The sequence below is a fragment of the Mustela erminea genome, chromosome 7 (genome assembly GCF_009829155.1).
Source record: "Mustela erminea isolate mMusErm1 chromosome 7, mMusErm1.Pri, whole genome shotgun sequence".
Classification (NCBI taxonomy): domain Eukaryota; kingdom Metazoa; phylum Chordata; class Mammalia; order Carnivora; family Mustelidae; genus Mustela; species Mustela erminea.
The window spans coordinates 140,456,490-140,472,908 of NC_045620.1; the positions used below are offsets into that span (position 1 = coordinate 140,456,490).

At 48.8% G+C, this 16,419-nt stretch overlaps 1 protein-coding gene across 15 annotated transcripts in view; it reads left to right on the plus strand.

The window, feature by feature from the left end:
* The window catches only part of MYT1L (myelin transcription factor 1 like), a 392,068-nt gene that overhangs the window by 7,702 nt on the left and 367,947 nt on the right, over positions 1-16,419 (plus strand). The gene's annotated exons all lie outside the window — the stretch shown is intronic.

The following is a 16,419-nucleotide window of genomic DNA, read 5'->3' on the forward strand; positions in this document are numbered from 1 at the left end:
AATGGAAACTGGTTTTACAAACCAGTCTCCTGAGTTGGGAGATAAGCATGAGCCTGCTGGAATCCCAGTTCTGACATACATTTCTTATATAATTCTCTGACTGTAATACTGCAATAGGGGTGTTTTAGTGTCTAGTTAGAAATACTTCCTTCTCTGGGAATTCTCCGATAAATAGTTCTCTCTTGTTTTCATAATTTTTACTCTCCTTAAAAGGTAAGCTTGTCATTTTAACTGACCTAATTCTTTCATGTTTCTAAGGTGGAACTCAAGTAGGGATTCCTATCCTTGAACTGCCTATTGATGGTTTCTTAAATACAGCAAATCACTTCAGGATTTTATTTTGCTTTTATTTTTAGGTTTTCTTTTCTTTTCTTTTTTTAAGAGTTGCTTTGCTTAAGCTCTTTTCCTTAGACAATGACAGCAACCATTTGACAGAAAATTCAACTTTCTGGAGGGTCATTTCTTCTGTTTTGAAAAAACTATGCCTTTCCCCAAAAGGAAAAAAAAAAACAAAAACTCTCTTACAGAGAAACTAACCCTCAAATACAAGGTGTCAGAAAACATATTAACCCTTTGTGGGAAGCCCCTGTCACTTGGCTTTGATCATTTCCCTAGTGCTGCAAGTTTCTGAACACTCACACTGAGCTCTTTATTTCCTTGCGTAATAGATGAATTCTCTATTTTTATATCAATGCATATATATATAATCTTTTTAATTATATTTTTAAATTTGCTGGTAGCAGTGTCATTTTTTATTCAATTCCACAGTATTAAATACCAAATTGTTCTCAGATTCATGAACTCTTATCTAGAGAAAATGAGTGTTTCCATTATTTTTCCACACTGTATTTCATTTTATTACTGAGTCAAGCTTTCCCTGATTAAAATAACTCCTTTTAGTTTGGTGATGGGTTATAACTTTCTTGGGGCAAAATATGAGCATCAGTCTTTACTCTCAACGTGTCCGTTTACAAACAGAAGGGAGCACGGGCACGACACCTCCCAGTCTTCCTTTGTGCCTGGCTGCCCTCAGAGGTGTCGTCCAGCTTCTTTTTAAGGGCCAAAATTATGTCATGAGTTTCCACTTGACAGACTCACTTTATGCCACTATCTGTCACATTAGCTCTCTGGCCCTGTGGAGTTGGGAAGGGCTTGCCTTCAAAGACAATGAAAGAATAAGTCCCATAGCTGGAATGCGGCGCTGTACACCTGCGAGGGAGTGTGGTTTCTGGGGCCGCCCGCCTCCGTCCAGTCCTTTGCTTCCTCCTCCTCCTCCTCCTCCTTCTTATCTTTATATTTATTTATTTAATTATTTATTTGGTTTACCTCTAAGGTTGAAGATCAACTTTGGAAGAAAAGCAGCTTTTCATAACAAATCTTTTGAGCAGTCAATGAGGTGCCAAAATATTAGCTGGAACCCAGAGCCTCTTTGCCTCACTGGGGAAGAGGGGCTGGCAGACGGGCAGACGTCTGCCCTGTGGGGTCTGCTCTGTGCCATGGGTGCCCCAAGGCCAGTCTCTTCACGGGCTCCCGTGGGTTGTAAATGAAGATGGGTGTAAATAGTTTTCTTTCAAGAGGTTATTTGGTCTTATTTTTCTTAAAATTCTGTACTCGGATGTGTTTTTGCAGTCCCAGGAGTACTCAATCAATCTCTTCAAAGGTTTTGCGAGTGAGGGTGGATATGTGTTTTTCAAACCCCAGCGTGAAAGTATTGTGTGCAATCTGACAGTACTTCAGCCGTTGCGTTAATTCGTGTACCGTGTGAACCTGCTTTGGATATGTTTGTGTACTCGTGGAGAGAGCTGGAAGGAACTTTAGGGCTCAGTATTACATGCCGCCTGCTTTGTACTGAGGTCTGGCTGCTCTAGTCTCAAATTGCTTTAGAGAAAATGTCCTGAAGATTATTAGACATTTACTTGTGATATTTTCAGATTTGGAATGTCCAGTGTAGATCTGTAAATCAAACAATTCTTGAATTAATAATTTATGGGGTGGGGGCTCCTCTTAGTCCCTTGTCCGTTCTCCGATCTCTAGGGGCAGATACTGTTTTGGGTAGAGCTTCACGCCGTCCCTCAGCCTGGGCTCATAGTGTATTTCAGTGGCACTCAACAAAATGGTTTTTTAAAGTCAGCATTACCTCTCGGCCCCAGGGCTCACTGCATCACTCAAGCCTGAAAGGGAGGGGGAGTTCTTAGAGACTGACTTTAAATTTGGCCCAGTCTCCTCCTTCCCGGGTACATGTATGCCTCCAGCCTGTGCCATCCGAACAGAAGCTGAGAGCATGAGCACTGTCGCCATGAAACAATGCTAGCCAGACTGGTTGTGGAAATAATCGAGTCTGCAGGGCACCCCATAGAGAGCCATCAAATCGAGTCTGCTCTGAGCTGTCTGTAGATGGTGAACATTCAGAAATCAATGCTGCATCTGCTAGTGGACCCTCTGGCTCCCTGAAACTCCCACCTGCCTAATGCATCTGGGCAAGAGCTTTCCAGAAACCAGTTTCCTTCAGGATAAATTTAATACGTCTTGAGGGCCAGGCACAAGCAAATTGATTCTATCTCTGCACCAGGAAAACTCATAAACATCTGTAAGAACACAGATTTTCAACAAGCCCCAGATTAGGGGGTACGATTTTGTGAAATATCCCAAGCCTACTCCCTTCATACCTCGTGCCAGCATGGCGTTTTTTAATTAGGAAGTTGATTAAAAAGGGCACGGTAGACCACGGATGTACGGTCCTTTGGCGTCCGTCCAGCTGCTTGTTGTCTGGGTCGCGGAAAGTGCTGCTCATCACTAGTTGCAGGGAAGAGGGGGGCTCATCATCGGCCCGAGGGAGGGGAGATGAGCTCGTCCTGATGGATGTGCGGATGCCAGTCGGTTGCCGCTTTCCCCAGACGAGGCTTCTCTGCAGACAGACCTGCTGGCTTCCTTCGGGAAACAGTGACCGTTTGGGCCGTGCCCACACGCAGCAGCTAGATGGTTACACTGAGGGACTCAGAGGTTCCGATGGTGTGACAGGGCATAACTACGTGCGTTTTCTAAATTCACATTTATGCTGACCTTGTGTCCTGTAGTTTGCAGTGGACGGTGGGAGTTGCCAGAGAGGGATGGACGGATGTGCTGTTTCTCCTCAAGAGTTACTGCTTTTTTCCTTTTTTCTTCTCTTTCCTTTTTTCTGAGGGAAATTCCTTTCTTCACTAGCTTTTTTTTCTTTTTTCTTTTTTTTGGGCTTGGAGTATATTATCAGAAGAGTAAATTGTTATGCTTAAGTGTAGTGCTCCTGAGGCCACTGTGGTGTGAATAAGTTGCGTGGCATGGATTTAACCCTATGCATGCCTAGTGTGGCACTTTCCCAAGCCTGTGCACACCAAAGAAGTATGAGGCACCCACCATTGAGCTCAGATGAACTGCTGACGCTGAGACCCCTCGTGTCTAGGGCAGACACTAACTCAGGGTTCAAGATCGGAGGAAATGTTGTCCCCGGGGGATCTCTGCTGTGGGGGTAGTGCTTCTTTCTTTTGTTCTCTTTCTCATGGACCCTACTGGCACGTTAATAATTAGGTTTAGATTTTGCATTTTAGAAGAGTCTAGGTGAGAGTCCAGCTGGAGTCGGTAACAGGGAGGGCAGCCCAGGGGCTACCTTCACCATCTTCTCCTGGGAAAAAACCAAAACATCAAAGTCGGTGTTGACGATTGCAGGCAGGGCCCCTTCCGTTCAGCTGTGCTTTCCCTCTTAGCGTGTAATAACTGAGCGCTTCGTGCAACCTGCGTGCACTGAGCACCTATTACATCAAAAGAGCCCAAAGAGGGGGGGCTGACAGCTGAACTTCCGAGCCACACGACTCAGTGTGTGTGTGTGCATAAGTTTTGGTAAATGTATGTTCATGTATAATCTATAAAATATGTATATGTAACATAGAGAATACTGTGATATCCTACGTGCGCAACATAGATGTCATGTTACCTGTCGTGTACATAATATGTTAGAGATTATATTTGTAGATTATATGCAAACACATACTTATCTTAAATATAAGTGTATATTTCGGATGAAGGGTAATCTCAAATTCTTCCAGACCTACTTTTTCTTAAATACGTTTCGAAATAGATTAAGCCACTTTTCTGACTTAATCATAAGAATAGGGTAAACATTGATGCCCCTTTCTTAGATGATTAGTACTTCAGGGATCTGGGCGATCATTCTGAAAATTAGTTCTCAATTACATGGCCTGGTATAATCCTATTTCTCTACGTAATTAAATATGCGATTTGAGTTTATCACCTTCTTATAAAATTTAAGCTAGAAATCCCAACTTTGTGAGGGTTCGGCATGCTTGTCCTCACTCAGCACAGCCTCCCTGTTGACGCCAGCCGCCCCAGCCGCCCCATTATGGTCCGCGGCCGCAGTCGAGGCAAGTCTTTGCTTCCCTGAGAAAGCGCAAAACAGTAAACAAAATGCTATTTTGAGGAAGGAGGGTTGGCAAGTGTCAGGTGTCTATTTTGCAATTTTGGAACCTTTCAAAGCTGTTGGTCCCAGAGATCAGCCACAGAGCGTCTGAGCACAGTGTGGGCTAGCCCTGCATTAATGGCTGAGGCCGCGCTGCCAAACAAGCAGGAAGAGCCCTGGGTCCTGCTCACCACCAGCCCCTCCCCCGTCATCCATGGGCTCGGGGGCCGGAGAGGCGCGGGAAGGAGGGGAGGACGGCTCAGACGGGAAAGTGTCACGCAGCTCTGGCCGTGCGGTGGGGTCTCCGCCACATTTCCACTGAGTCAGACCCGAAAGAACACACCTATCTCTTCGGAATTAAGAATCTGTGATTCAATCCTGTGAAAGAAAAGTCAGATTAGAACTAGTGTTTTATATTCTCTTGGAGTCTGAAAATTTAAGTGGCTCAGTCATCAAAAAGCTGCATGTCTTTGCTTAACAACGGACGTCTGGGCTGGCACCACGTGGGCGGTGCCCGCCGACGCCGGACGCGTGTAGGAACCGGAGAGGAGCTCTGACCAGTTTGCTCAGATGCGTTTCAGACTAACTTATTACTTGCTCTTTGGTTAACATGGCACATTTGGTCCTGAATTAATACTTGAAATTTTCCACAGGATTCGCATTATAAATCTAACAGTATCTTTTCATGGTCCCAAGGATAAGAATGAAGGTAGTTTCACTGCCCCAATTATTTTGTTTGCTTGGTTTGTTTTCTGTTGTTTTTTGGTTTTTGGATTTGATGGTTTTTTGTTTTTTGTTTTTTAGCTAATATGCTGTTACTGGGGTTTTGTTAGCTCAAAAACAATCCTTTTCCCTAAGAGACCCACACCCGTAGTGCAAGCCAAGAAATGTTGTGTCTGTTCTCCAGGGACGTGCTAACACACCTGTTTACAAATGGGCTGCACCACCTGTTCATCTACTTTTAAAGTTAATGATCAAAACAGTACGTGATCAAGGGGTCAGTATGGCAGGGAAGACAGTCACATTTGTGAGATTACAGGTGACTCCCTGTTTTTAATACATAACATTTCATTTGGCATTAAATTTTGCATAAGTTGGAAAGTATACTCAGCCTGTGACAAGTAACTCCTTATCACAGGTACCAACAATCTGGGGGTTTGATGCAGAACGTGTCTCAGGGTTCATATGTGCTCTACATCTTCTAAACCCCACACACAGATTGAATCGTTTGTTTCAGCTCAGAGTATTAGTCCTGAAATGGAATGCTGGACAATCAGCATTAGAAAAATGGGTCTACCTCTAGGTATGAAAAAACATCCAGTACAGTATCTCCAGCCCCTCATCCTCCAGCGTGACCCCTGTCCGGGCACTCCTTCCCACTTAGATTCTCTGACGGAGGAGTCTGCCCAAGGCAGCCATCGACGAGCGCTTTGGGGCAATGTCCTCCCTGCTGGCTCCCGACCCTGTGTTTTCAGGAAAACTGCTTACGGATTCCTTCGCTGATCTCAGGGGCTCTTCTGGGGACACAATCCCATGCCGGTCTGCTCGCCGCTCTGATGCCGCACACCTTGCACACACTCTGACGACTTCCTCGCTGGACGGGACACCACCAATGACACTAGGAAACGTCTCATCCCAATTAGCTCCTTGAAGGGGATTTTCGCCTATTATTATCCATCGTATTGATTGATTGATTGATTGATTGATTGTCCTTTCTGTTGTCTCAGTGAGCTCTTGCATCCCCGGCCGACCTAGACAGTGACAGAGAGTCCATGCGAAACAGTCTGGGGGTGAAGGGCGTTCCTGTCCGTCCGCTTTCCTCCGAGGTCACGGATGGCTCCGGAGAGGTGGGTTAGCTCTGTGCGTCCCAGGCCCCTTGCTTCAAGGGAGGGGCCGAGCTGTGCTTCCTCAGCCCCTCGCTTCGGGCGCGACAGGACAGGGTCTGCCGTCCTCACACCGGGCCTGCTCGGCAAAGGGGTCCCTGCTCCGTGCTGGGGCTCCATGCTGGTGGCAGGCCCCTGCCGGAGGGACGCACCTCCCGCTCCTGGTTTGGGTGAGCTCTTGCAGCGAGGAGCACGGCGCAGGCCCAACTCCCTCAGCCGGGAAAACACGGAGGAGGTGTTTGTTGTTTTTGACGGGTGCGTCTGACCCAGGATTACCGAGGTCCGCTGAATTGCCCTAGAATTCATCCAATCGAAGGCTTCTGGGCCATCCTGAAAAATCGCTGGGTCACGCGTGAAACTCACATAGGTAGCTGAAAACTAACTCTGTTTTAAGCTAGCGTCTCTCTCGATTTTACGTCTTTTGTGGCTATAAATTTATTTTACTTTGCAAGTATTCTACCGCGGTGATTATGGTGGGTGAGTGGTCCTGAGAGAATGCAAAAATGGATGTGCCCCCAGGACTCCAGTGCTCCGGCTTCACCTCTCCTGACGCGGTCGGACTGTGCCTCATCCTCCTGCCCGGTCCCGACGGAGGAAGTGCGGTGTCTGTAGTTGGGATCGCTAGGCTTGATGCTGGAAGACCCTGGCCCGCTGGCTTCCGGTCTCACCTTTCCCTTCAGGAAGCCGTGTGTACACGGCAGTAACAGCCGGGGGATGGAGGCTGGACTGGCCCATGCTCGTAGCCGTGAAGCTGTGTCATGCAGTCCATGTCCCACCTTTGTCGCCAAATCACACACAAGATCTCACAAGTCGACAAACACTGAGTTTTTACCACAGTACCCAACGGTACATGATCTTCCCCAATCCGAAAGAACGAGCTATATATTTTCCTCACAATACCCCAGTGAAGTAGAGAAGAACATGGAACCCTCATGGGAAGCAAATAAGGCAGAGCCACCAGCCCACAGGTGGGGTCGGACCCGCACGCTCTGTCGTCACCTGGAGCGACTCCTCACCGAGTCACCGAAGCCCGTCCAGGCCCCTCTCACCGAAGAGGTTCCTTTGGGAAAATTTAAATGAAGATGTGTTTCACTTAATAAAACAACCCACTCTTTCGAGAGCTCAAAATGCCGAATGTGGAACTTGTACGTGTTGGGAAGTGTTTCCCACACCAGAAGCCATGGAGCGGTCAGGAGGGAAGCGCGGACCCAGGTGAAGGCGGTGAGGACGCGCCTCCGACGCTCAGCTCTGCTCCTTCCAACTCCAACGTGAAGTGGGACGTTGTGGAGATAAACCAACTGCTAAAGTCATCCTTTCAGAAGTTCCAAATTCCGGAGTGTTCAGTGACAAGGACCCTCACTCTATGCAAGCCCGAGCTGTGGATACGGTGTATTGAAATACTGACGGAGACACACGATCAGGAAAACACCAAGATGATGTTCGTGACTCCCCTGGTGCTTGGCTAATGTGTACGCCGCCCCGAAGGCTTTACTCGTGCCCTACGTCGTGTGGAGCTTCCACGAACCTACGGGCCCTATAGTGAAGACTGTTATTATCTCTGTCATCACAGAAAGCAAACTGGCGTACTCATTAAACGGTTCAGATTATTAAAGATACATACTGTTTACGAAAACAAACGCCCAGGCACAAAGCTTTTTATTCCATGGGAGGGAGTCGATGGCCCCCGTGTCTGTAAGTGTGGTACTTGCTGCGGCTGATGACAGTGGCTTCCAGTAGACCCGGCGCCGATCTTCTGACAGTGCGTGGTGGGGGCAAGCACGGAGTCACGTGTGCGGCCCAGTCCCGGCCGCGAGCTCGCAGAACCTGGGTGAGGACACAACATACAAATGCAGGAGACGTTAAATAGAAACAAACAATTTTCACAGACAGTCAAGGTACCAGGAGAAACCTGGCGTGTTCATCGCCGCTTGTCCACCGTGGTGTCGCGCGGGCCCCCTGGGTGCGGATGCAGAGGGAGGGTCCTGGGGCACAGGTGGCAGCATAAAGCAGTCATGTTTGGGCCAATTCCTGAAAATAAATGTAACTCGGATGTGTGGGAAACAAGGCTTCCAGTAAGAGCAGTGAGCCAGGGCGACACTGAATTGTCATTACGAGTGATATTTGACGGTGTGGGGTGGCGCACTCCGTGACGGTACCTGCGGCCTGTGCGTGACCGCCAGAGGATCTTGGGACGGAGACACACGGATCGGCGGGTAGCAGTTCTATTTTGAAAACTATTCTTAGGTTATTTTTTAAAAAGTTTTTATAAATGCATGTCATTTTATTCTATGATCTAAATACATGACAGTCTAGAGGCTTTTTGATTCTATGACATGATTAACAAAGAGATTAATGACATTTAATCTTGTGGCATTTACTAACAATTCCATAAGATGGATCATAAAACAGTTAAAAATACATCCAAGGGAGCAATGGGAATAATTATTTTTCTTATTTGCTCTGGAAATCTCCATGTGTGAGCAGGAATTTCTCTCTCTCTCTCTCTCTCTCTTTTTTTCAGAGAAAGAGGTGTGTTATAGAGACAAATATACAGGGAGGTCTATAATAAAGTTTGGACTCCCAAAATGTTTTTAAATTATGAGTGAAGATAAATAAACCATTCGATTCAGGCTCCAAGATGGCTTTTAAATTAGTAGTAATTTAGTCCTTCCGTGTTAAGATCAAATGTAAACATGACTCGCAGAACGTATAATGTCTCTAAAAGTAAAAATGTGAATAATGTTTCTCACTGTCTTTGTTTCTGGATAGAACCAAAGCAGTGCCATGGACTGGTTCTAGGAAGTGGCTTTGGCATTTTCTAGAGTAGCAAACGAGCGGTGCCCACTCGGAAGGCTTCACGAAGGCCCGCGACGGCGTCCAGCGCGCTCTTTCCCGTGTTAGCTCTTTCAGGCTTTGTCTTCTTCCACCATCTTTTCTGAAAAACAGTTATTTCAAAATAATTTGCAAACCTAAATCACACTTACTTCAAGCCGTACTGGAGATACCAGTCTGCCGTCTGGTTCCAGATCTTCTGAACTTGGGTGCACACCGTAGCTCGTGAGCCTCGGGCCCCGGGGTGGGCTCACACTACAGAGTCCGCTCCGGCCGCCTCCCCAGCCTTGGAACACGCGTGTGGAAAGAGCCCGAGAACCACTGATTACACTTGATTTCCAGTTTCGTTTTTATCAAGCGAGATTTTCAGAAAGTAATGTGCTGAATTTTATCAGCTTTTTTTTTTTTTTTTTTTAAAATAAAAATGCCATCACTGTGCAAAGGACTCTGAAAAACATCAGTGAAAACTTGTTAGCTCCTTCACCCTCTGTCCCTGGATGTGCTGGAGGCGGCGTGTGTAGCCTTCGTTCCTGGATGTTCGGAAGGGAATGGAAGCATGTAAGCAGCTGGTGTTCATGCTCCTGGTTCTCCCTGTCCCATTCGTTCCCTTGTTTTCCCAACGCCCAGGCCAGTCACGGCGCGTGCCTCTGCCGCGTCCACTTTTTCCACACAGCCAACCCCCAGCATCAGCTAAATGGCCCAGGGGCCAAGAAAAGTCCTCTCTGTCTCTGAAATTCTTCCTGGCCTTTCCTTCGGGCTGCTTCTGACCACAGCCTCCCTCGTCCCGTCCCCGGGCCTCCGTGCCCTCACAGGCCCTCCCACAGCCTGGACGGAATGCCCCGCACATGAGGGATGTGTCTCCTCCTGTCTTTGGGTAACCCAGTCCAGGCTTCGTCTCTCTCTCTCTCTTCATCCCTCTTTCTTCCTAGAAGTGGGAAGAATCGAGGCCGGGAGGAAACCCTCGGAAACTCACTACTGGTAGTGAAAACCCGTAGCGACCCTCCGCAGGGCTCTATCCTGGTGAGGACTGGAGGGGTGGACAGTACATTGCTGTTCTAGTTCTCACGTGTCACCAAGAGGAAGCAGCTGGTCAGACGCCAAAGAGAGGCCGTGAGAAAGAGGGAAACGGGGCAGAGAGGGACGCGGGGGCCGGACGCATTTCTGGCTGCTGGGCGGCTTCGCAGACGCGGGGTCCCAGCTCGGGTCTCACACTTGTATCTTCCCCCATGGGCCATCCTCTCTGTAAACTCCTTTTCCGAACCATGATGGAGAGGGCAGGGCCTCCACCACTGGTCTGGAATCTGCAGGCTGCGTCCGTCGCCCCGAGCTTGCTTTCGGCTATGGCAGTGCCACACACAGTCGGACCCTGTGGTGCTTCTCACCGAGCGTCACGACTCACGGGCACTGCAGGCTCAGACGCGAGCCCACCCGAGGACCGAACTAGCACGAGGAAATGCAGGTAGAATCCCAAAACACTGTGTGCCGGCAGGACACTGAAGCTGCTGTGCGTGATGTCACTGGTGTTCAGAACGTCTGCGCTGGGCTGATGTGCTCGAGTGATCCCAGAGCAGAGTCAAGCTTTCCTGCAGAGCACGTCTGCTCCTGACCCCTCCCCGACACGGCGTCTTGACGGAAACCCCAGCGTCCGAAGTGAAGTCGCCCGCCATATGCATTTGATTGGACTGAGCTTATTCTGGGGAGGGAGAGAGGCTTGTTAGGCTTCCCCATTTCGTTCTGCACCCCTGTGTGGTGCTGGGGCCGGCAGGAGGGGTGAGGGCCCTGGAGGCCTCTGGAATATCCGTTCACTCTGGCCACAAATGGACTGGGGCCGTCCCCTCCTTCTCTGCATAGTGTCTGGTCCTTCGTTCAACTAGAGGACGTGTATGGACTGTACCCCTTCGAGATCAGCTGTATGGAACGTCTCTCATCTGGGGATCCCTTCTGTGTTATGTAAGGGGAACCGGGAATGTTTATTAGAGGAGGCAGAGCAGCAACCTGATGCGGGCTACTCGGCCGCATCCTTGTCTGGATACATCAGCAGGGACGGTGCAGGGACGTGTGTGCGGTGTGGGCTAGGGGAGACGGCAATGTGGTAAATGTCTCCGTGCTCACGCTCCGTCGGCCAGGATTGACCCTCAGCCTCCTTCCCTGGTTCCTGCAGGATCTTGGTTATCAAGATCTTACTTCCCTCACTTGTCACGTGTCATCTCGAAATCCGCTCCCGATGGCCATGTCACCGGCTGAGGGACCAACACTGATGGTTGAGGTGGAGAAGTGTGGTAGAGCTGTGTGCCGTCAAGATGAGACCCCAGCATTTGAGGGGTTAACCCAGAGGGTGGGGATTCCCACAGGTCAGATGCAGTAGGAAGTTTCTTCTATTTTCTGTGGTTCTGCCTGTTTGTGTGTGGGGGCTGCAGGCAGGGGGGCTTCCTCCTTCCGGCCGGAAGTGGCTCATATAGTTAACCTTTCGTTCATTCCTTTACATCTTTATCCTGTTAGATGCTGTGGGTTATAAGAAAATGAATCAGAACCACCCTTTTTCCTCAGAAATTTTGTACACCAATAGGGAAGAAAAGAAAAATTTATAAATGTCTATAATATGATTTTGAATCTGATAAAAGTGATGAGGAACTATAAATTAAGTGTGATTTTCTCAAAGGAGAGAGAGCCTGCCAGCAAAGCTGGGGTGGGGCAGGGGTGGCGGATTACATGAAAAAGGTTGTATTTGAGACAATCCTGGAAGAAAAGGTGGGGTTTTAGCAGATAATTATAGAAGAGAGGGGGAAACGCAGGCACAGGAAGTAAGGTGAGAGCGCTCCTGGGGAAGAATGAACGTGGGGTTTTAGGGGGTGGTCTGGAGACCCCCCTCTTTGGAGGAGAGAACAGGGCATTTGCAGAGGTGTAGTAGAGTGCAGCCCTGAGGCACAGGTAGGGGCAGGTCACGCTGGGTTGTGTGTGTCACACAACGAGAGTCTACAGAAGACAAGATTAGGACTTTGTTCTCCAGATAATGGGAAATTACTGAGGGTTTTTGTGTCGTTGAGTGACAAGGCCAGAGCTATTCTTTGGGATAATTAATCTGGCAGCCAATCAGCGGCTACTTCCTGCCAATTCTGTCTCTAAAATAACTCTCCAACCGTTCCGTCCCCTGCACCCCTTCCCCCGCTCCTGTAGAGCGGACGGCCGGGACCCTTCTCCTGGCCTGCGGGAGTGACCTCGAACGCCACCCCCCACACGCACACACGCACACCCGCGTCCTGTGCTCTGCTTTCAGATTAATTGTTCCAAAGTCCAGCTTTGACATCCTCATGCTCAGACGACACCGGGTCTTCTGATTTCAGAATTCAGCCCAAACACCTTCTCCCCCCAGTTGAGGCAGGTCCCTGCCTGGGCGTCCGCGCGCCTTGGATCGCTGCCTTAGCCAAACCGGTTCCCGGCCATGACTACAATGAGGAGGTCTGGGGACCGATGCTCGCGCCGTCCCTTCCAGGCACGGTGGGCTTCCCTGGGCTCTGCAAACACATCCTGTCGACCTTCAAAGACTGGTTCAGATGCCGCTCTTCCAAAACGTCCTTCCTGCTCTGTGCCGGAGGAGATCCAGCGATCGTCCCCTGAACCTTCACGAGGTGTGTTTGGCCCAAGGCACGGACACCTTGCGTGCGTGGCTATTTGTGTAATGGTATAACCTCCCCTCTGAGGCTGTGGGTACTGCTCCCTGCGCGTGTTCCCATGCAAACGTCGGGTGCGGTTGCGCGTGTTCCCATGCAAAAGTCGGGTGCCGTCTGGCTGTTGGAGTGATGGAGGCAGCACGGCCCTGGGCGCCCCGCGGGTCCTGGATTTTTCCAGGCCGGCCCGATTCAAAGTGCAGTGACTTATCCCAAGCGGCGATCATGTTTGTCGTTAGGTAACGTACCTTGATAGTTGGGAAGCGGCGTGCTGTCGGTGCTCGGAGCGCTGGGACGGGCGTGTGTGCCCCACTTCCCCGCATCACTGGAGGCGGGGGGGCGGGACCCCCAGAAAAATGATTCTAAACTGCCTGTGTAGAAATTTCATTAGTCAGATGTCCAGACTCCTATTTGAAAACCTAGCCTTCCGAACACTTGATTTTCCATCATCTACTTGGGAGAGAAGTGTGTTCTGTCTCATTCCGACCATTTGATACCACTTTAAAAATAAATAGTTGTGTATCTGCCACTTGAGTTCAAGCTACTGAGAAGGACCCTTGAAAACTCAAATTCCGAGTGCTTATTCACAGCAATCGATGTTAGTGCTGAAAGGGGAAGCTGGATGGAACCCCCGGGAAGGGAAACTGTCTGGGACCCCCGGGAAGGGAAACTGTCTGGGACCCCCGGGAAGGGAAACTGTCCCTTTTCCTCAGTTTTCCATCCCACCATGGCGGGAGTAAGGGGGCAAGGAGGAGCTTGGGGCAGAGAGTCCCAGGAGGCGTGCACACCCAGAGGGACTCCAGTGACACAGAGCTCATGACCTCCTTTTGTCCAGGCTCGGAAGAGCCACCTTCTGACTGTGGAATGAAGGGGACGTTGAAGCTCCAGGGGGCAGATGGGCACTGGCCCCCAAGGAAGCCTTGTCAAGAAAGAAGCACCCCTTGGACATCCTCACCTGCTCTGCCCATGGCAGTAAGCTGTCTCTGCCGTGGGCCGTCTCAGTGAACGGCCTTCTCCCGAGGCAAGGCAGGATCTTCCATGTTTTATGAGAATTTCAGAAATGACAAATGTTAGCAGTTTAAATAGTATGGCTAAGCTGGATTAAACTTATTCAGGGAAAATAGATGTTTAGATATCATACTTCATATCTGCATAGTTTAAACCAAAAGTTTGTTTAAGAGATCCATCTTGGCCATTGAACATAGGGACGGATAGAATCTATGTGGTCCCGCAAGGTGAAGTGTGCAGTGAGACACATTCTTTATAGACTCTGCCCATAATTTTTAACTGGAATTTGCAGTATACTCTCTGTCTACTGTCTGGGCTCTGCTCGAATGGTGACAGTTTTGTAGATCGTACGGGGGTTGGTGGTGTAGATCTGTTCCCTCGTGATGTCACCTCATCTCCAAAGCAAGGCGACATCCACACGTCATAAAAGAAGCTGCCGAACCACGTAGGTTCCTGGTGATACAGGTATAAAGAAGCAATTTGTTCCATGAAACTTCTTCCCTAGGAGTGAGTCGAAAGGATTAAAAGGTTAAAAAGGAAAGAAGAGTGACGTAGTGCATGTTCTCAGTACAGGTGAAGGGGGTGAGGAAGGTCCTCGGTGCGCAGAGCAGAGAGAAAGGTCAGAGGTGCCGGGCACAGAGCAGACCGCGGGTGGGGCTGCGGAAGGCGGCCTCGCTCTTCCCAGCTCAGGAGCACCGTCCCTCTCCAGCAGCACCTGCTGACCTGTCCTCCAGCAGCACCCGCTGACCTGTCCTCCAGCAGCACCCGCTGACCTGTCCTCCAGCAGCACCCGCTGACCTGTCCTTCAGGACACTGCCTCTCTCCCTCCCCAGCAGCTCCTTCGTCTGCTCTACCCCCACCTGTGTTCTGGCTACCTGACGTCTCAGGCTACTTGTTAATGAACGTATTCCTTTCCTAGCCCAAACTCGACGGCAGCTCTTTGAGAATGTGTCCCATGCGTTAAGTGGGTTAGGTCCCACCATGTGGATTTTCTAGTGCCTCACACACGAGAGGTGTTCAGGAGGCAGCCTGCTTGATTCTTAGACTGATTTGGGATAAAGAACACATAGTGTTAATATCATGTTAAATCCAGTGTATCCAAGATATCTTAGTCTACCTTTTGGTATCTTTGTTTCCTGCTTCTGCATAATTTCAAGTCAAATTATTGGTCTTGGACAAAAGAGTCTTCAAGAGACACAACAAATGAGAAACACACACACACACAGGAAAAAGGAACTTCGATGACTGCATGTAGGTAGGCAACCCTGTAGCATTGGGAGGCTTTGGGACAGTCACCACGATGTGTCCTCTGTGGGCAACAGGACTCAGGGAGGATCCTTGAGGGGGATGTTGTGTTTCATACCTTACTCTCCTGAGAAGTCAAGTGACAAATTTTAGTTTCACTGGCAATGAAACTTTATTACATACACAGCCTTGCAAAGTGGTCATTTTCAGACAAGCTGGTTTTGTTTTGTATTTGTAGTTATTTATCTATTTATTCATTATTTATTTATTTATTTATTTGTGTTTAAATTTTAAAGTTCACTCTTGATGTCTGTGGGTTAATAAACTGCTTTCTACATGGAATCCTGTAGGATACATCTTCCTGTCCAGTGTGGCCTGTCGAGAACATTCCTAGATGGTCTGTGCACCGTGCAAGTGCGTTCCTTCAGGGGAATAAATCCCTTGGCATAGAGACCTACATCTCGGGGTTGGGATGCTTCATACCAACCCTCTCTAATTAAAGGGTCATGACAGTCCTGAAGAAACAGTAACCTTTGATTTTTTTTTTAAGATTTTTTATTTATTTATTTGACAGAGAGAGATCACAAGCAGGCAGAGAGGCAGGCAGAGAGGCAGACAGAGAGAAGGAAGCAGGCTCCCCGCTGAGCAGAGAGCCCGATGCGGGACTCGATCCCAGGACCCTGAGATCATGACCTGAGCCGAAGGCAGCGGCTTAACCCACTGAGCCACCCAGGTGCTCAGTAACCTTTGATTTTTTAATGTTGTCTACATTACTCTTAACGCAATTTGTGTAAACACAAGCCAGCTGTTAATTCCCTGAGCTGCTGGTGTGCACCGAGGACAGTGGCAGGTGCGTCCACTGTAGGGCATCTGAACAAAGCATGTTCTGCTGGAAGAACTTTGCCCAAAAGTATGAACCCGGGAACCAGACCACTGCCATTCCAGCTACAGATTGTGGGCTTTCCTGACAAATCATCTCATCCTGATATTAAATCTCTCCCTCCAAAACCAACGATGGTACACAGGCATTACATTTATCAAAGATCTTGGAAAGACGAAATAGTGATTTTGAGATATGGAAGAGGTCCCCAAACTACGACTATAATGGTGATTATACTTTTTTCTTCCCTTTTAAAAGATCCTTTTCATCTAGAATTAGGTGTGTAGTTCACTCTCTGGCAAATAGTAGCTGAGTGAGGTAAGTTGAGTAACTTACTGAATAATAAAAACAAAGATACACCCTCACCCCATAGGGGACCCATGCTGCTACTGAGGGCATTCCTGAGTAGCCCCAAAGTCAGGACTGCTTCTGCATTCAGACAAAATCCCACCCTTCAAA